This window comes from Macaca mulatta, chromosome 9 (genome assembly GCF_049350105.2).
Source record: "Macaca mulatta isolate MMU2019108-1 chromosome 9, T2T-MMU8v2.0, whole genome shotgun sequence".
Taxonomy (NCBI): domain Eukaryota; kingdom Metazoa; phylum Chordata; class Mammalia; order Primates; family Cercopithecidae; genus Macaca; species Macaca mulatta.
Window position 1 is genome coordinate 59,267,901 of NC_133414.1, and position 20,732 is coordinate 59,288,632.

A 20,732-nucleotide genomic window follows, 5' to 3' on the forward strand; every position below is an offset into this window, starting at 1 on the left:
TCAAAGACTTGAATTAAAAGTAGAAAGAAGAGGAAAACCTTCTAGCAAAAGGTGGCCTTAATGGCCCATAGCCTTAGATCTGGCATCATTTAGAACCACATGGCTGGGCATGTGGCTCACGCCTGTAATCCCAATACTTTGGGAGGCTGAGGCAGACAGATCACTTGAGGTCAGAAGTTTGAGACCAGCCTGACCAACATGGTGAACCCCTGTTTCTACTAGGAAAAAAAAAAAGGCAGCAACAGCACAGTCTCAGGGAGAGCACCTACCAGCTTCCAACAGTCTTCGTTCCTTTGAATCCTTTGCCATCTGGTTGTACTCCCTCTTCCCATTCTTGTTATCTGCCCATCTTTGACACCTCTTTTCCTCTCTCCTGTTACTAGGCATCACCTTGGGCAACTTCGTTTCAGTTGATATTCATGTTGATGAACCATTTACTAGTCACACCCAAGTCTGAGTGTGAGACCTACTTTATTAACTCATGTGACCACAAATGACCAGAGCTTGGACCTGGTTATCCCCTGAGCCAGCTCCTTCTCTGAAGTCATGAACTCATAATTCTTCTCCCACCACAGCCTCCTAGTTTTCTATTCCCTTATTCCTACTGTGCTTTCTGTTTTTTGAGTCTCCACTGCTTTCATCCCTTTTCTTCTGGTCCACTGTGTCCTAGGTTGTATTATGCAAATATTAACACTTCATGAGTAAAGGGTTAATGGTTAAGATGGGGGAATGTACTGCGTATTATATCCTCCTTCTGGGAATAGCTCTGAGGAGTCTTACAGTAAAGAAACATGCTTGGCTTTATTTAATTAAACCCTTTTTTTTTTTTCCAAACTTATTTATAAACAGCTTCCGTGTAACAGCTTTTGACTTCCTTTGTAACAAGTATTCCATGGAGCACACTTTGCACAACACAGTTGTAATGGGGAAGGGAGGGAAGGAGGAAGAAATAAAGGGAGAGAGGAGAGAGGGAATAATAAATCTTACTGATAGGCCTTGCTAAGAGTTCATGTTATTCAATCTTAAGTAGGCCTTTGTTTCCTGTTGCCATCTTTGATATATTTCCTCATTACTCTAGGATTCCAAACATTTTCATTGTTTTCTAATGTTTACTGACATTCCACTATCCGTCTGCTCCTACTTCATACCTCTTGGAGAGATTTGAGGACATCTAAAAGGTAAATGCTTTCAGTTTCTTCATTTTAAGGGTTTCAACATACTTTATGCTTCTCTTTCTTGTTATCTCAAAGGAAAAGCTAGTCTTACTCCATTCCTCAAGGGCAGCATGTCCAAAACAGTTATACTTTAGGATACATATGTCACTGTATCTTTTCTGGCCTTGACCCTCTTTCCCTGCTGCCTGGTTAGTGCTTGCTTGACTTTTAGTATTCAGCATGACTATCACTTCTGCAATTGACTGTTTTGGTTTTGTTTTTTTTTTTCTGAGATGTCTCGGTTGGAGTACAGTGGCACAATCTCGTCTCACTGCAACCTCCGCCTCCTGGGTTCAAGCGATTCTCCTGCCTCAGCCTCCTGAGTATTATAAGTGTGCACCACCTTGCCTGGCTAATTTTTATATTTTTAGTAGAGATGGTGTTTTGCCATGTTGGCCAGGCTGGTCTCAAACCCCTGACCTCAGGTGATCCGCCTGCGTTGGGCTTCCCAAAGTGCTGGAATTACAGGCATGAGCTATCACACCCGACCTAGACTTTCTTTTTTTAGAGCAGTTTTAGATTCACAGCAAAATACACAGATTTCCCATATATCCCCCACTTCCAGGCATGCACACCCTCCCCCATTGTCAACATTCTCCACTAGAATAGTGCATTTGCTACAATTGATGAACCTGCATTGGTACATCATTACCACTCAGAGTTCTATAATTGACGTTTTAGGCCGGGCACGGTGGCTCATGCCTGTAATCCCAGCACTTTGGGAGGCCGAGGCGGGCGGATCACAAGGTCAGGAGATCGAGACCACGGTGAAACCCCGTCTCTACTAAAAATACAAAAAATTAGCCGGGCGCGGTTGTGGGCGCCTGTAGTCCCAGCTACTCGGGAGGCTGAGGCAGGAGAATGGCGTGAACCTGGGAGGCGGAGCTTGCAGTGAGCCGAGATCGCGCCACTGCACTCCAGCCTGGGCGACAGAGCGAGACTCCGTCTCAAAAAAAAAAAAAAAAAAAAAGAGTTCTATAATTGACGTTTTACAGTCATCTTCTATAAGCTTCCTTGTACAAGGCTGTGATTTGTTCTTTGTTATGTTCCTAGCACTTAACATAGTGAGAACTTTCAATATCACTTAATGCAGGTTATGCGCAAATCTTTTTTCTTCTGCTCTTTCTCTCTGCCAGCTTCTAATTGACTATTAGATTTATTCACCTGGATATTCCACAAGTACCTAAAACTAGCCTTGTGGCCACTCTCCAAATTCTGTCAGTGAATGGTTCCACCATTTATCTATTCATTCACTCAAGCCAGAACTGGTTCACCATCCTAACTGCCCTGTTCTGCCTCAGCCACCTTTTTCTGCTGATCTACCATTTCCTCATTTTATAGTATGATGTCATAATTTTACTTCCTAAATACTTCTTGAGTCTCGCCTCTATTTCTGTTATACTTGTCTCCTCCGTACCATTGTCGTGACTCAGCTAGTATGTTGTAACAGTCACCTAGCCGACCCCTGTGTGCAGTTGGTCCCTTCAAATCCATCCTTCATGCTGCTCACACACAATGATCTCTCTGAAGCATAGATCTTAAAACCTTCCATGGCATTTCATCTCTTTTCAGCTTTATTGGTGATATTTATGGCATTCCATGACCTTGCTTCTGCCCACCTCTCCAGCATCATTTCATGCCACTTTTCCTGCTCCAAACCTGATGGTCTAATGACTCTAAATTACTTGTGGTTCTCTGTCATGGTGTTTGCTTGCTTCTTAATCCAGCCTTCAAGACTCAGCTCAGTTTTTATCTCCTCTGAGTATCCTTTTTTGTCCTCTCAGCCTCTACTAAAAACTCCTCTGTGTGCTCACAGTAGTACCTGTGCACACCTCCATGTGCTTGTTAACGTTAGGCATCATATAGCCATGAAATGTCTGAATATTTGTGAGGCCCAATTTCTCCAGGGTGTCTTAGTATTTTCTAGCTCATGGCTGATGCACAGTTAATGTTTCTTGAACTGAGTTCAGGATATTCAGGGAGAGTAGTCCAGCACACAGAAATGTGGGCTTTGAACCACAATCGCTTACTGAGAGATTTAGGAATTATTTGTGTAAGGTGATAGTTGACCATTTGTGACTGGTGATTGGAAGAGAGAAAAGGTAAGGCCAGTATGCATAACCTTTATTATAGCTTTTTAATTTATTTTTTTTCCAGAGACAGGGTTTCACTGTGTCCTCTAGGCTGGAGTGCAGTGACATGATCATGGCAACTTCAAATTCCTAGGCTTAAGCAAGAACCTCCCACCTCAGCTTCCAGAGTAGCTGGGACTATACGTCCACACCACCACACCTACCTAAGTAAAAAATTTTTTTGGCCGGGCGCGGTGGCTCACGCCTATAATCCCAGCACTTTGGGAGGCTGAGGCAGGCAGATCATGAGGTCAAGAGATCAAGACCATCCTGACTAACATGGTGAAACCCCATCTCTACTAAAAATACAAAAATTAGCTGGGTGTAGTGGCGTGTAAGTTCCAGCTACTCTGGAGGCTGAGGTGGGAGAATCACTTGAACCCAGGAGGCAGAGGTTGCAGTGAGCCGAGATTGCACCACTGCACTCCAGTCTGGTGGCAGAGTGAGACTATGTCTCACTATGTTGCCCAAGCTGGTCTTAAACTCTTGGCTTTAAGTGATCCTCCTGCTTTGGCCTCCCAGAGTGCTGAGATTACAGGCATGAACCACTGTGCCCAGGCTTTATAGTTGTTGTGTGGCGTTTTTACCCTAAAAAGTAGTAAGTTTCTAGAGGACAGACACCTTGTATTGTTTGTCTTGGTATTTATTTTTCACAGTGCTCAATCTAATGCCCTGGACAAAGTGGGTGTTCAATATGTGTTTGGACTAAGTAGCAACATATGACTAGAATTCAGTAGAAAGGAGAGGCTGTTCTCTTTCTTGGATTTCTGAGCTCTGTAACTTCACACTTCAGGGGCCCATTTACCTCTTTAATTCCCTACATGCAAAAGGATTATGAATGCACCAGATGATAGATTGAACCTGACCTCTTAATGTTTTATGTGATGTAACTATGTGCCACATCGGTCCTTATATGCCTTCATTATTTTATAGGCTATAAAACCAAAATTATTTCAAGAGGAATATTTGACCATTTTCATCCTTCTTTTAAAATGAATTGGGGTTACCAAAAGTAGCCTGATGCAGTTGAATAAAATTAGGTGTATTTTAAAACCTCTAAACAAAAAGCTACAGATTTAGTAATCTGTAGTTGTATCTACATATGTCTGAAAACCGTTGAATCTTCTTTTGGTTGCCCTGGTGACTATTTCATTGGAGTGGTATAGCAAGAAAGCCTATATCTGTGGAGTCCAAACAGTAGCTACTATCCATATATGGCTATTTAAATAGAAATTAATTAAAATGAAATAAAATTTAAAATTCAGTTCTTCAGTCACAGTAGCCACATGTGGCTGGTGGCTGCCATCCTGGACAGCACAGATATAGAACATTTTCATCACTGCAGAAAGTTAGATTGGATAGCAATGTACTAGGTCATCCCTAAGGATCCTTCTGCATCTGACATTATCTTTCTACATGGAAACCTGCTTACAGGGAACTTCTGAGATTTCTCAACATTCTTTGACTGCGTTTTGAATTTTTTTTTTTTTTTTTGAGACAGAGTCTCGCTGTCTCGCCCAGACTGGAGTGCAGTGGCGCACAGTCTCTGCTCACTGCAAGCTCTGCCTCCTGGGTCGACACCATTCTCCTGCCTTAGTCTCCCGAGCAGCTGGGACTACAGGCGCCTGCTGCCACGCCCAGCTAATTTTTTGTATTTTTTTTTTATTAGAGACGGGGTTTCACCGTGTTTAGCCTGGATGGTCTTGATCTCCTGATCTTGTTATCCGCCCGCCTTGGCCTCCCAAAGTGCTGGGATTACAGGCGTAAGCCACTGTGCCTGGCCTGAATTTTTTTAAATTGGATATTACTTCAAATAATTGAGTTGTTGAGTAGAACTTGTCCATTTTTTAAAAAGATCTTTTCATTGTAATAGCATTTGTTTTAACTACTAATGTATTAGCATTTTTGTTCTTTCTCCAAAGAGTGTGCTTCCACAGAGTGTCCTCAAGCCTTTTAGGAAAATTAGTTTTGTTTCATCCTTAATAAGAGTGAAGTTCAGACTATAATATTATTATTTCATACTGGATAATTTAATAATTAAATTAAGAATTAAGCACTATAATATGTATGTATGTATGTTACTTGATTTGCATGGCACATTTTATAATGCTGTGAGTGTGCTAAGCTGTCATTGAACTACCTTAAAAATTACTTAAGTCTGGGCTTGGTGGTTCGTGCTTGTAATTCTAGCACTTTGGGAGGCTGATGTGGGATGATCGCTTGAACCCAGGAGTGCAAGACCAGCTGGGGCAAGATGGTGAGACCCCATCGCTACAAAATTTTTTTAAAAAATTAGCTGGGTGTGGTAGCATACATCTGTAGTCCCAGCTACTTGGGAGGCCAAGGCAGGAGGATCCCTTGAGCCCAGGAGTTCGAGGCAGCAGTGAACTATGATCGCACCAGTGCACTCCAGCCTGGGTGACAAAAGTGAGACCCCCATCTCTTAAAAAAATATATTACTTAAAAATAAGTATTTTTCAAAGTACTTCTTAGAGTTCAAAAAACCTGCTAATTATTTAAAAGTATAAACTATAAAAAAAGATTGAAGTTATTGCTCACCTGTATTTCTTGGACAGATTACATCCATTTTACTTCTAGGGCTAGAAAACTTACATCACCATTAGTTGTTTCTCTGAAATTTTGTCATGTTGAGTTTGATTGCCTGTCTATAAAGATGGATAATAGTGTGACTATATGGTATTGAAAGTATCCATTGGCTTGAACATAATAGCAATGTGGTTTGGTGGTGTTTACAAAAGTGATTGATGGATATGGCCTCGTAGTCATACAGTAATAGAAGTGAGAGATAGGAAAGACCTGTCAGAGTGTCTTGTGCCAGTGTGGGTTTATTTCCAGTGTGGAATAATCATTTACCATAATAGTACTGAGAAGTAAATTCTTTGGAGGCATAGGATAATGAGGGTATATTTTTATGTTTGGTCTTTTCTAAGGTAAGAATTCTGCTGTTTATTATTAGCGTGAAAATAGATAATGATTGTGCGATAAACACTGTTTAAAGAAGAGCTTCCTTCATGTTTTATAAACCTACACAATTCTGTTCTTCGTGTTTAATGAAGTTTGTGTAGGAAAATAGTGTGACTGTTTTTGATTAGAGGCATATTTTGTTTCAAGAATTAGATGAAGATATTCTTCCTAAACTGATTGTGTTCCCAGACTAGTTGTTAATTATTTGGAATTAGGAGTCATGATGGTGAAATTTCCACCACATCCAGAAAGCCTGTGAATTTTAAGCCTCTGATGGCTTGTTTTCTGAAGTGAAAAACTAATGCAGAGTTCTGTCATTAGAAAAACACCAGTGCTTAGGAGAGATTGGAAGTAGGTTTGTGGTGAGGATTGGCAGGAGGACTCTTTCTCCTTTCATTCCTCCTCCTTTTTCCCACACTAGCTGATAAGAGCTGGGCCTAGGAGTGGAGACTAAGAATGAAAGGAGATTTCATCGCTTAGCACTTCTTTTCCTCTTTTCCCCCTTCTGCTGGCAATCCTTGATGGGGAGGAATCAAAGTGTATATCAGCCCGATTATTTGATATTAAGCAACTGTTAAATTAATATAAGGACAACCTCTGGTTATTTCCAGTGTGAATTACAGGATACTCTAAAAACTCGGTATATCTCATTTATCTATCATTAGGGCAAATAATTTCAAATGCTTATAATGAGCTGTGATTGTTATCAGCATTTCCCAGAGTCATAAACATTTTGAAAATTCATAGGGAGACTCTTAATAGCTGTTTGAAGAGGAAAACCAAATCAAACCAAAAGAAAGTAGAGGGACAGGGTGATCCTCAGCACAGCCCTTTGTATGTGTCACCACAGCTGACTCCTGGACTCAGCCTTTTACGTCACCTTGCCCTCTGCTACCACGTTGATTTTGTACCTCTCCGTGTACAGTCTTATTTAGGTCTATCAACTAGTTAGCTGCTAATTAGTGAAATACGCCTTCTTAAATATGAACATGTTAGCCTGGCTATTTCCTGAAAACCAATTGGAGTTTATTAAAAATGGAGTTTTTATTGAAGCCATAATTGTCATGGGCGATACACATGAGAGATCACCCTGTGGCTGGCCTGTCAGACTTTCATGAGCCTTCAGAAATTAAGGGGAATGAGTGAGTTTGTTTTCTTGTAAGCTGTCACATTCTTCTCTTCAAAGTGTCAGCCCCAGTCGTGCACAGATAAATGTTAGAAACTTTCACCTTCTCCAGTTGATTTTTTTACCCTTACATAATTTAGTAGTATGATTGTTTTTCCGCTAACATTTAATTTTTTTGGACTTTTAATTTTTGAAATGTAAGCCTGTGTTTTAGACTTGGGAAAACTTAGAGGTAGTTCCAGTATAGAAAAGTTAACCTATAGACAGTTTGATCAACTTACACAAAACAAAACTATAATATTTTTGCTAAGTAATAGAGATTCTGAAAGGTGATGGAGAGGAGGAGGATGAGCTTTGTAAAATCAGTTAACCCAGATAGAAAGTGTCAGTTAATTTAACATATTTTTATTGACAGTGTTACATATGAATACCTCTGTTGTAGGAATGGTGAATCAATCATAAATCTTGTCTTAAAGGAGCTTCTAGTAGGAGCTAGAAGGCACATTCATAAATAACAACAGAAAGCATAAAGTCTTAAGTGTCTTGTGAAAAAAAGTACAAATAAATTACAAGAGGGAGAATTACATTTTAGCTGGAGAGTAAATTTGGATAGACTTGAAGCAGGCTATTGTTTGAGCAAGATCAAAAGGTTGGATAAGTTTTGGAGTTAAGGAGGAAAGATATTCCAGGATTGTATCTGTAGCAGCACAAACAGATGCTATAGAAGAGTGAATTTATGAATTTCCTAGGATGTAGGCTACACAGAAGGTAGAGTTTGTGTGTGTGTGTGTGTGTGTGTGTGTGTGTGAGAGAGAGAGAGAGAGAGAGAGATACATGCTGAATGAGACTAGATAAGAATCTAGGGTAAGAGAACTTGACTGTTAGTTCGAGGGATTTGTTCTGTATTGAAAAGGCAGCAGAAAGCCATTGAAAGCTTTGAAATGGAGCAGAAACACATCAGAGTCTACTTGGGCAGAAACTGAAGGTGGTCTATTAGCAGGGCAACAGTTAAATTATTGTAGTAATCTTGATGAGACTGGATGAGGGGCTGAGGGTAGTTTAATAGTGATTAAGATGAGGTAATAAATATGTGAGATCCTGCTGGATCAATCAATATAGGACTTGGCAGTTAATTGATATGGGGGTGATAAAAGAAGAAAGAGGCTCTAGAAAGTTTGTGAATTACTGGCCCATTAGATATTAATACTTTGTATATGGAGCTTTAGAATTCACAAAACACTGTTATATCTGAGAGCTTTCATAACTCTGTAAGTTAAAGTTATAGAATTATCCTTACTATGGATGAGGAAATAAAGAATTTAGGGATTTTTCTATGGTTAATATGAGAGTAAATGCGGATCGAGGCCTATAACTAGTCTTCCACTTTCTTGGCCGGTACTTCTTTTATAGCCTTCCTCGTGAACCTGGGAAGAAAAGCTCTGGCATCTCGTCCCAGTGTGTTTTTGTTTTTTGTTTTTGAGACAGAATCTTGCTCTGTCACCCAGGCTGGAGGCGCAGTGGCGTGATCTCGGCTCACTGCAACCTCTGCCTCCCCAGCTCAAGCGATTCTCATGCCTCAGCCACCCGAATAGCTGGGACTACAGGTGTGGGCCCCCATGCTCAGCTAATTTTTGTATTTTTAGTAGAGATGGCCAGGCTAGTCTCGAACTCTTGACCTCAAGTGATCCACCTGCTTTGGCCTCCCAAAGTGTTGGGATTATAGGTGTGAGCCACCATCCCCAGCCACCACTAAGTTTTTGAATGTGGGCAAATTGCTTATTTCTTGGAGCTTTAGTTTCTCTAGATGCCCTTGTCGTTTCTATCTTGCAAGGACACTTTGAAGATAAAATGCAATGTTTTTGGTTTTATCAACTCTTTATTCAGCAAATAATGAGCACTAAATACGATGCTTAGTACTGGGGGTCACAGGATGTTTAAATTTTTTTGTGTTTCACAGATTAGAGGACAGAAAATACAGATAAATAATTGTAGTAACCACAGTAAGTGTTCTAATACAAGTATGTACTTTTGGCTCTAGAGTCACAGAGTAAGGGGCAGTCAGGCAATCAGTGAAGGCTTCCCAGGGAGATGTGAACTAAGTCCTGAAGCGTAATTTGTGGTTTAATGGTAATAAAATGTTAAACAAGGCAGAGGGTAAAATAATGCATCATCATCATCATAATACTAGCTGTTATTTGTTGAAAAGCTTATAATTCTGACCACATCTCTGCAAGATATTTTCATTTCATAAGTAAGAAAATAGGTTCAAAAGGTTGTGATTCGATCATAGTATATAGTGAAGTCAGTATGGTATATTAGGGAGGTGCAAATAGTTAAGTATCACTGGAGAGTAGCAAACAAGCGACAGAAAGGATAAAGATAAAACTGAAAAAGGGGCTCAAGTATACTATATTGTAGATATTAAAAAATAAAAATAATAAAACTAGTGGTTTCATGATAGACAGGGGAGACTATTTTAACATATATGAGAGACAAAGGATTAATACCTAGTAAAATATGTCTAATTAAACATTGGTTACTGTGTGGACCAAGATGTTTTCACTGATCAATTCTCTCAAACATTTAAGGAAGATGTAATACTAAGTTCACAGAAACTCAAAGAAGAGAGGAGGCGGGAGCACTTTCCAACTCATTTATAAAGCCATATATATACCTCTGATAATAGTATGTGACAAAGATTTTATAAAATATTAGCAAATGAAATCCAGAAATATGGAAAAAGGATAATACATCATTACTAAGCAGAGTTTATCTCAGAAATGCAGGATTGGATTTATATTTTGAAAGCTGTGTGATTATTGTGATAGATGCAGAATAAGCACTTGACAAAATTTAGTAACCATTCAGAGTATAAAACTATTAGCAGGCCGGGAGTGATGGCTCATGCCTGTAATCTTAACACTTCAGGAGGCCGAGGCGGGCAGATCACCTGAGGTTAGGAGTTCGAGACCAGCCTAGCCAACATAGTAAAACTTCATCTCTACTAAAACTACAAAAATTAGCTGGGTGTGGTAGCATGCACCTGTAGTCCCAGCTACTCGGGAGGCTGAGGCAGGAAAATTGCTTGAACCTGGGAGGCAGAGGTTGCAGTGAGCCAAGATCGCACCACTGCACTCCAGCTTAGGCAACAAAGCAACTGTCTCCAGAAAACAACAACAACAAAAAAAAAACTGTTAACAACTATGTCCTCAATCTGATAAAGAGTACATTGTACTAGAAATCCTAGCCAATGCAGTAAGAAAAAGAAGTAAAATGTTTGAAAATCAGAAAGGAAGAAGTAAAACTGTTTCTATTTGTAGTTGACAGTGTTTGTTTATGCAGAAAAACCCAAGGAACCTAGAAAATAACTATTAGAACTAATTTATTTAGCAAGACATAAGGTCAGTAAACAAAAATCATTATATTTTTATATACCCGCAGTAAATGAAATTTTAAAAATTTCATTAAAAATAGCACTAAAACCCATAAAATACTTAGAAATAAATTTAACAAAAAATGTGTAAGACCAGTATCTTGAAGACCATAAAACATTGCTGAGAGAAATTGAAGAAAACTTGAATAAAAGAATATCTGCCATGCTCTTGGACCAGATGACTCAGTGTGGTTAAGATGTCAGTTCTCCACCGGGTGCAGTGGCTCACGCTTGTAATCCCAGCACTTTGGGAGGCTGTGGTGGGTGGATCACTTGAGGACAGGAGTTCAAGACCAGCCTGGCTAACATGGTGAAACCCCATCTCTACTAAAACTACAAAAAAAATTAGCCAGACATGGTTGTGGGCACCTGTAATCCCAGCTAGTCAGGAGGCTGAGGCAGGGGAATCGCTCGAACCCAGGAGGCGGAGGTTGCGGTGAGCCGAGATCACACCATTGCAGTCCAGCCTGGGCAACAAGAGTGAAACTCCATCTCAAAAAAAAAAAAAAAAAAAAAAAGATATCAGTTTTCCCTATATGCAGTTCCAATCATAATACCAAGCTGGCATTTTGTAGAAAATGCAAAGCTGTTTCCTAAAATTTATATGGAAAGAGAAAGGACTCTTATTTGCAAAAAAATTGTAAATAAGAAGGGCAGAGTTTACAGACTTACATGAATTGCTTTGAATACTTACGATAAGACTACAGTAACCAACACAGTATGTGTAGTGAGTTGAATAGTGTCCCCCAAAATTAGTGTCAACCTGGACTCTCAGGATGTGGCTTTATTTGGAAATAGTCTTTGCAGATGTAACTGGTTAAGATGAGGCCACACTGGATTATGGTGTACCCTAAATCAATGACTGGTGTCCTTATGAGAGAAGGAAAGGACACAGAGACAAAGACACTGAGGGAAAACGCTTATATGATGATGGAGTTAGAGATTGGAGTGATGTATCTGAATGCCAAGGAACCCCAAGAATTGCTAGAAGCCACCAGAAGCTAGGAAGAGGCCAGGAAGAGGCCAGGAAGAGCCTTAGAGCCTTCAGGGGGAACGTGATATTACCAACAACTTGGTTTCAGATTTCTAGTCTCCAGATCTGTGAGATAATACATTTTTGTTGTTTTAAGCCACCTGGTTTGTGGTTCTTTGTCACAGCAGGTCAAGGAAATGAAATGAATACAGTGCGATACTGACATAACAGTCAAATTGATCAGTGGAACCAAGTAGTAAACCCAGAAACAGACCCATGTTTATACAGGCATTTGATTTTCAACAAAAGTGCCAAAGCAATACAAGGGAAAAGAAGTGTCTTTTCAACAAATGGTGTTGGCAAAACTGGATTTCCATGTGGGCTTAAAAAAAAAAATCGCCCCTTCTCACATACTATACATAGAAAATAATTCTGAATTCTAACTGAAAAAGCAAAAACTATAAGCTTCTACAGGAAAACATCTTTGTAGCTCAGGAGTTGACAAAGATTTCCTAGGACATCTTTATAAATATTTGTGACGGAAGTACAAGTATTTACGAGTTTTTAAAACTCATAAGGACGGAAGGACAAGTATTTGGAAAGTAGGCAAGCTAAAGACAGGGCTGCCAGGCGCAGTGGCTCATGCCTGTTATCCCAGCACTTTGGGAGGCCAGAGCAGATTGATCGCTGGAGTCCAGGAGTTCAAGACCAGCCAGGGCAACATAGGGACATTTTTTTTGTCTCTACAAAAAAAAAAAAAAAAAAAAACTTTAATTAGCTGGACATGGTGGCACATGCCTGAGGTCCCAGCTACGTGGGAGGCTGAGGTGGAAGGATCACTTGAAGGCCAGGTGTGGTGGCTTACACCTATAATCTCAGCACTTTGGGAGGCTGAGGCAGATGCATTGCTTGAGCCCGTGAGTTCAATACCAGCCTGGGCAGCAATGGTCTCTATTAAAAATCCAAAAATTAGGCATGGTGGCACACACCTGTAGTCCCAGCTACTCGGGAGGCTGAGGATGGGAGGATTGATGCCCAGGAGGTCAAGACTGCAGGGAGATGTGATTGCATCACTATACTCCAGCTTTGGCAACACAGTGAGACCCTGTCTCAGATAAATAAATAGAAATAAATAAATTTTAAAAGACAGGGAGAAAATTTGCAAAATGTTTATCTGACAAGGGACATATATCCCGAATATATAAAGAACTACAATTGAAAAATTAAAAAGACAACCAACCTCATTAGAGAATGAGCAAGAATTTAAAAGGCATTTCCCAAAGGAAGGTATACAAATTGCCAATAAGCACATTTAAAAATGCTTGATATTGTTTGTCACTGGAGAAATGCCAGTTATAACTAGAATAAGATATTAGCCTGCAGGCGCTAGAAAGGCTGAAATTTAAAAGACCAAATGTAGGTAGCGATATGGAGCAGTTGGAACTCTCATGCTTTGTTGTTGGGAGTTTAAAATGTATTACAGTGTTGGAAAAAGGTCTGGCTGTTTTTTAGAAAACTGAACATATACTTACCCTATTACCCATTAATTTCATTCCTTTCTATACCTACCTATGAGATACGAAAATATATACACACAAAAAGATTTATAGAATATATACACACAAAAAGATTTGTAGAAGAATGTTTATAGCGGCTTTACTTACAATAGCCAAAACCTGGAAACAGCCCAGGTATCTATCAACAAGAGAATGAATAAACAAATTGTGTTGTATTCATACCATAAAATAATTTTTGTATTTTTAGTAAAGATGGGGTTTCACCGTCTTGCCCAGGCTGGTCTTGAACTCCTGGCCTCAAGTGATCCACTTGCCTCAGCCTCCCAAAGTGCTGGGATGACAGGCAAGAGCCTGTAATACTGAAGGTGGGTGATGGATATAGGGAGGTTCGTTACCCTATTTTATTTTTGTATATGTCTGAAATGGTCCTTTAAAAAAAATTTCCTGGGGCCGGGCGCGGTGGCTCAAGCCTGTAATCCCAGCACTTTGGGAGGCCGAGACGGGTGGATCACGAGGTCAGGAGATCGAGACCATCCTGGCTAACATGGTGAAACCCCGTCTCTACTAAAAAATACAAAAAACTAGCCGGGCGAGGTGGCGGGCGCCTGTAGTCCCAGCTACTCGGGAGGCTGAGGCAGGAGAATGGCGTGAACCCGGGAGGCGGAGCTTGCAGTGAGCTGAGATCTGGCCACTGCACTCCAGCCTGGGTGACAGAGCAAGACTCCGTCTCAAAAAAACAAAAAAAATTTCCTGGCCAGGCATGGTGGCTCACACCTGTAATCCCAGCACTCTGGGAGGCTGAGGTGGGTGGATCACCTATGTTTCTAATAGTAACATAATCAATATTTATACCTATGTTTCTTTTTCAGAGCTCTCACATAGGTGCATTTATCAGTTGAAATTATGTTGCTCAAACAATTTAGTATTTTTTCTCACCAAATATGACAAAAGGGCATTTTTTTACATCACTAAAGGCAAAATGTTTTTTAAAATGTCATGTATTTTCAATGAAGAAAATTAATGTGAATAAAAGAAAAGAAATATTACCCATAAACCCACTGCCAAGATATCCTCTTCTCAGATATAAACAGATGCATATTTCCTCCCCAAACTTCTTCTGAGAACTTAGGTGTGTGTGCATATAAACACACAGTTTTGTGTTATATCAATTTTTAAAATATTATATTTTTCTACAACTTGTTTTTGCCTTAAGAGAAAGCCTAAAAAGTCTTTCCATATTATACAATGATAAATGCTACACAGTATTCCAAAGTAGAGAAAAATTTTTGTAATTATTCCCCATTGAGAATCATATATATATATACATATATATATATATATGAGGACCACGGGATTATGAGGATATTTCCTCTTTGCTATTTAGGTTTTGGAGTGGTGTACTTCTTATTGAAAAATTGTCTATTAATTAAAATTTCATATTCTAGACTTTTCATATAGATTTTGATTTTTTTTATTAAAGAGGATTGTTAGTAACTTTTCACAATTTTATTGGGATCTAACTAGGTTTAGACCAATAGAGAAAACTGAGCAGCTTGTGGTATTTCTTATATTCATTGATTTGTGATTGATTACTTTTTTTTTTTTTCCGAGACAAAGTCTCACTCTGTTACCCAGACTAGAGTGCAGTGGCATGATCTCGGCTCATTGCAACCTCTGCTCCCCAGGTTCAGGCAATTCTCCTGCCTCAGCCTCCCAAGTAACTGGGACCACAGGCATGTACCACCACGCCTGGCTAGAAAAATTTTTTGTATTTTTAGTAAAGATAGGGTTTCACTGTGTTAGCCAGGATGGTCTCCATCTCCTGATCTTGTGCTCTGCCTGCCTCGGCCTCCCAAAATGCTTAGATGATAGGCATGAGCCACCACACCCGGCCTGATTACTTTTTTAAAGCTGTTTGCTCTGAACTGTTTGAAAAAGATCTGTGGAAATATTTTCTTTTATTGAAATGACACTGGTCTTCTCATTTTATGAGCTACAGATTTCACTTATTAATTCAAAGTTCAGTAGTCAATATTTAATATTTTCCATAGGTCAGGTATGGTACTTAGTCATGTGTAAATACGTCTTTCATAAATATTAGAGCATATTTCACAGATGTATGTAGTTAATCAGATATTCAAAGAAAGAAGAAATAAGTAAGCATCTCTTTTCTATTTGTATGTTTGTAGATATTTAAATAATTTATAATGTTTTGGTGTTTGGCAGATTTAGTTCCTTTATTTTAGTAGCTTGTTTCTATTTGTGGAGAGAAGGAAAAAAATAGCCTCTCCACAGTCACTATGATGTGGTTGCAGTTATTACTGCCCTCCTAGGTTAGGGCTGACGTTTTGGGGGTCACGGGGAGAGGATAGGGCTTTGTGCCATGAGATTCACAATGTCAGTGACCACATCTGTTACTGTTTACTCTTCTGTCATCTTCTGGCACAATTCCTGACACATAATAGTTCCTCAGGTATTTGTTTATCAGCCAGTTGAATGAACAGATCTATAAGGAGAGGAGGTAGGCAAAATAGCAGTATAATTTTGAAATTCATTGTATCAATTCTGACTGAAATATATATATTATGTATATACAGCCAATTTCTGAGACTAGAATAAAAAGTTGCTACACACACGGGCACACGCACAGATCAAAACACTGGCTGTATATAATTATCTATGCAGACTATCCAGTAGAGGGCAGGGTTTTACTTGTGGGAGAATTTAATACAGCTTTCTTTTTTACCATCATGTAAATGCTTACCTCCCTTATAATCATCATTATCATAATAAGTAATATATGTTTATTTTTCTTTAATTGTTATAGAATATTTGACTGTTGCTTTTAGAATATGGCTGTTGCTTTTCTTGAAGTTAAGAAGTGATGTACATCTTAAATAACTTTTCCCTACTTGCATCCCAGTTTGCATTATACAGGTTATAAGGTCATGGTGATATTTTAGATTATGCATTCCATCTCAAACAGTAGTTGAGCCGCTTATGTTCTTAAATGACATTTTTTAGGTTCCCTTTTTGTGTTTCCAAAGCAGCATTAGACATAGGTCTGGAGTGTTGACAGTTGTGAAGAAGTACAGTGCAATAATGCTTCATCAGATAAATAAGCGATATTGTAAAGTTTGTCAGCAGAGCACCGCAGCAGCCACTCGTGTCAGTTTTAAAAGACAAAGATGGGTACCCAAAGGAGACATGTCAGCCTGTTAAGACACTTAAGGTTTAATATCTTTAGGTTTAACATGGTTGACTAGTCACTTCTCTCTGTCCTTCCCACTAATTACAGTGAAAAACAAGGGACCTTGTGTGTAAAACAAACATAAGACTCTGAAAGGTAGAAGGCCACTGACCAGCAGGGACTATGGTACTGTCATGGCACCAAAGTGGTATCAGTAAAACCTGGTGGGGAGCTTGAACTCTCACCCCAACCCAGCACTATCAAGGTACCTCTCTCACTTTCCACTTTGGGTACTAAAGGCTGACTGGGGAACATGAATTTTTACCCTCAATTGCTAGTAATGAAGTAGCTATCCCATTCCCCTGCTGGCACAGTATCACAGAAGGCCTGCTCTGGCTGAAGATTTAAATAAGATCCAAAGATTTATAATACCCCAAATATCCAAATTTCAATAAAAGTCACTCATAACCAGAAAAGAATCAGGAAAATCTCAACTGAAATGAAAAATGAACCTCAATAGACACCAACCCCAAGAGAATACAGATGTGAATTGTCTGACAATGATTTTAAAGTAGCCCTCACAAGAAGGCTGAGCTATTAAAAACATACTTGAAACAAATGAAAAAATACAAAGTCCCAGCAAAGGAAAAAAAAAAAAAAACTATCAAGAGAAACCAAATGGAAATTTTAGAACTGAAAAATGTAATAACTGATTTTTTAAAATGGAATAGACAGGTTTAATGGAGAATGGGGATGGTAGAGGAAAGAATCAATGAACTTGGAAGAAATTAAGAGAAATTACTCATTCTGAACAGCAGTGAGAAAATGGATGAAAAACAAAACCCAGAGTTTAGCTATAACATTTGTGTCATCATATGAACAGAAAGAGAGGGGAAAGAGGGTGGGACTAAAACAATATTCAAAGAAATAATGGCTGAAAACTTCCAAAATTTGAGAAAAGTCATAAATCTACAGATTCAAGAAGCTGACCGAACCTTAAGTAGGATAAACCCAAAGAAATTCATACCAAGACATACTATAATCACATTTCTTTTTTTTTTTTTTTTTTTTTTTTTTTTTTTTTTTTTTTTTTTTTTTGAGACGGAGTCTCGCTCTGCCGCCCAGGTTGGAGTACAGTGGCCGGATCTCAGCTCACTGCAAGCTCCGCCTCCCAGGTTTACGCCATTCTCCTGCCTCAGTCTCCCGAGTAGCTGGGACTACAGGCGCCCGCCACCTCGCCCGGCTAGTTTTTTGTATTTTTAGTAGAGACGAGGTTTCACCGTGTTAACCAGGATGGTCTTGATCTCCTGACCTCGTGATTCGCCCGTCTCGGCCTCCCAAAGTGCTGGGATTACAGGCTTGAGCCACCGCGCCCGGCCAATCACATTTCTTAAAACCAAAGGCAAAGAAAAAATCTTGAAAGCAGCAAGAGAAATGACACAATGCCTATACAGAAAAACAGTTTGAATGACAATAGATCTCTTATCAGCAAACATGGAGACCAGAAAAAAGTGGCACAAAATTTTGAGGACTAAGGAAATAATTGTCATCCCAGAATTCTATATCCAATTAAGATATTCTTCAGAAAGGAAGAGGAAACCACGATGCTCTCAGGTGAAGGAAAAGAGAACTTATCATCAGCGGACCTACCGTGAAATAATGTCTAAAGAAATTTCCTGAAACAGAAAAGAAATTATACAAGAAAGGAATTATGGAACATCAGGAAAGAAGAAAGAATAACAAAGAGTAAAAATATAGTAAATATAATAGACTTTTAAAAAACTTTTTTGAATGTTGTAAATTATGTTTGACTTTTCACTGTTTTCAAATATTGTAAAACAGTCTAGTGTAGTTATCAATGTATGTAGAGAAAATATTGAAGATATTTACATTATAAATGGAGAAGGGTAAAGGAAGGTAAAGTCTACACTTCACTGGAACTGGTGAAATATTGACACCAGTAAATGTTGATAAGCTGTATGTAATGCAGTTCTTCAGCAGCTACTTTAGAAAAACATCTATTCAAAGAGATGCAGTCAGAAACATTTTAGATAAACAAAAATGGAATTTTAAACTATGTTCAAGTAACCCATAAGGAGGAGGGGAAAAGAAAACAGATAAAATAAATAAAATGAAATAACAGATTTAAGTTTCAACATATCAAAGACTACATTAAACATAAATGACCTAAATTCATCTGTTGAAAGACAGATTTGCAGAGTGAATTTTTAAAATGACATACTGTGCTGTGTACAGGAAGTAATTTCAGACAACAGTATAGGTAGGTCGAGAGTAAAGGTAACTTTATTTATAATAGTACAAAACTGAAAACAACCAAAGTGCCTCTCAGTAGATGAAACTGCTAAACAAACTGTTATATTCATACCATGGAATTCTACTTAATAATGAGGAGGAGTGAACTATTGATACTTGCAATAACTTGAATGGCTCTTAAGGGCGTTAAGCCGTGTAAAAAAAAATCAACTTCAAAGGACTCGTACGTTTCTATTTAGGTAACATGGCAAAATTTTTGAGCTCGAAAACAAACTAATGGGTGTTAGGTGTTAGGAATAGTGAGAGGAAGGAAGCTGAGTGTGACTATAAATGGGTAGCATGAGATCTTTATTGTAGTGAAATGGTTCTGCATCTTAGTTTTGGTGGTGATTACACACATGTACGTGTGATAAAATGGCATAGAATGATACACATTGTACTGATATTCCTGGTTTTTAGTATGTTATAGTAATGTAAAATGTAACCATTGAGAGAAACTGGATGAGAGGTAATATTTTTGTAACATCCTGTGAAACCATAATTATTTCAGAATAAATAGTTTTAAAAAGCAAAAAGGCCTGTATTCCTAGCTGCTCAGGATGCTGAGGCAGGAAGAGATTTTTTGAGTCCAGGAGTTCAAGGTTACAGTGAGCTATAGTCATTCCACAGCACTCCAGCCTGGGCAGACCCTGTTTCTATTTAAAAAAAAAAAAAAAAAAAAAAAGATAAATTATAAACGGGAAGAGTTTGAATATTTTAAACAAATCCATTAATGTATTTGTATTTTATACATTTTCAGGTGTAGAGAAGCCAGTATCTTTAGTGTGTACCTCTAAAATAGTAGAATGTCATCTATGAATGTAAAATTTTTTTTAAATTTAGTTTTCTTATTTTTAACAGAGTTAAGGAGGCAGATTATAAAGAGGCAGTCATTTGACTACTCTAAACTCTTTTTAAAACAAGTCCCCCTTTAGAAGATTAGAATTTAGCTCTTATTCTCACTTTCTCCACCTCCATAAATGCAAACCTCATTTCTACCTCCCCATTTTCTCACTATAGTTTTCATATTCATTTCAATTACATCAGTAGTCTGTTTTTTCAGTTGGATAGTATAAACACTAGTCATACATGGGCTGTGATTGTTTTTCCTCTCTTGCAAAACTTTTTGTTTTCTCCAGAATTAATAATTGTCTTTTGTTTACTTAATTTTCTATATGCTTATGATTAATTGAATTTCAAATTCTCTGAATTACAAATATCCTCCTGTTCATTCTGAATATGTTTACTCATCTTAATTTTAAAAGAGAAGTAAACATAGTTTGGGTTTTAGAGTTTTGGTATAACGAAAATTCTTAGTGTTAGAATTTACTGGCAAAATCAGGTTAAATAATCTTTGTTACTTTTTCTGTTTATACACATACCCTGTCCAGCTGCAGCTAAACAAATGGTTTTACCTTTATTTCTGCTTAGTTCCTGATTTTTGTCAAAAGTCTGTTTCTTCATCGATTCCAAACATTGGTCACATAGGGAAGTAGGAAGAGCTGTGGCATAAAGACCAGAACACTTAGGTTCTTGTTCTGATTTAGTTTTAATTGACCTCAATGTAGGATGATCAGGTAACCTCCTTGGCCTCAGTTTTCTCTCCAGTAGTGACAAGATCAGACTAGATTATAACTGAGGCCTCTTGTAGTTAAAATGTGATTTCAAGTAGATAAAGTATTTACTTCAGTCCAGACTATATATGTAGTTTCTCTAAATTAAGAATGTTGTCATTTCCAGTACTTTTAAAGAAATACCCTGATGTTTAGAAAGAAATTAGATTAAAAGGTGTTAAAGTGATGGGAAATTTTATAAAAGACAAAAATGGACCATGCATGGCATCTTTGTT

General features: G+C 38.4%; 1 protein-coding gene across 6 annotated transcripts in view; it reads left to right on the forward strand.

Moving 5' to 3' along the window:
• The window catches only part of PARG (poly(ADP-ribose) glycohydrolase), a 134,919-nt gene that overhangs the window by 43,485 nt on the left and 70,702 nt on the right, over positions 1–20,732 (forward strand). The gene's annotated exons all lie outside the window — the stretch shown is intronic.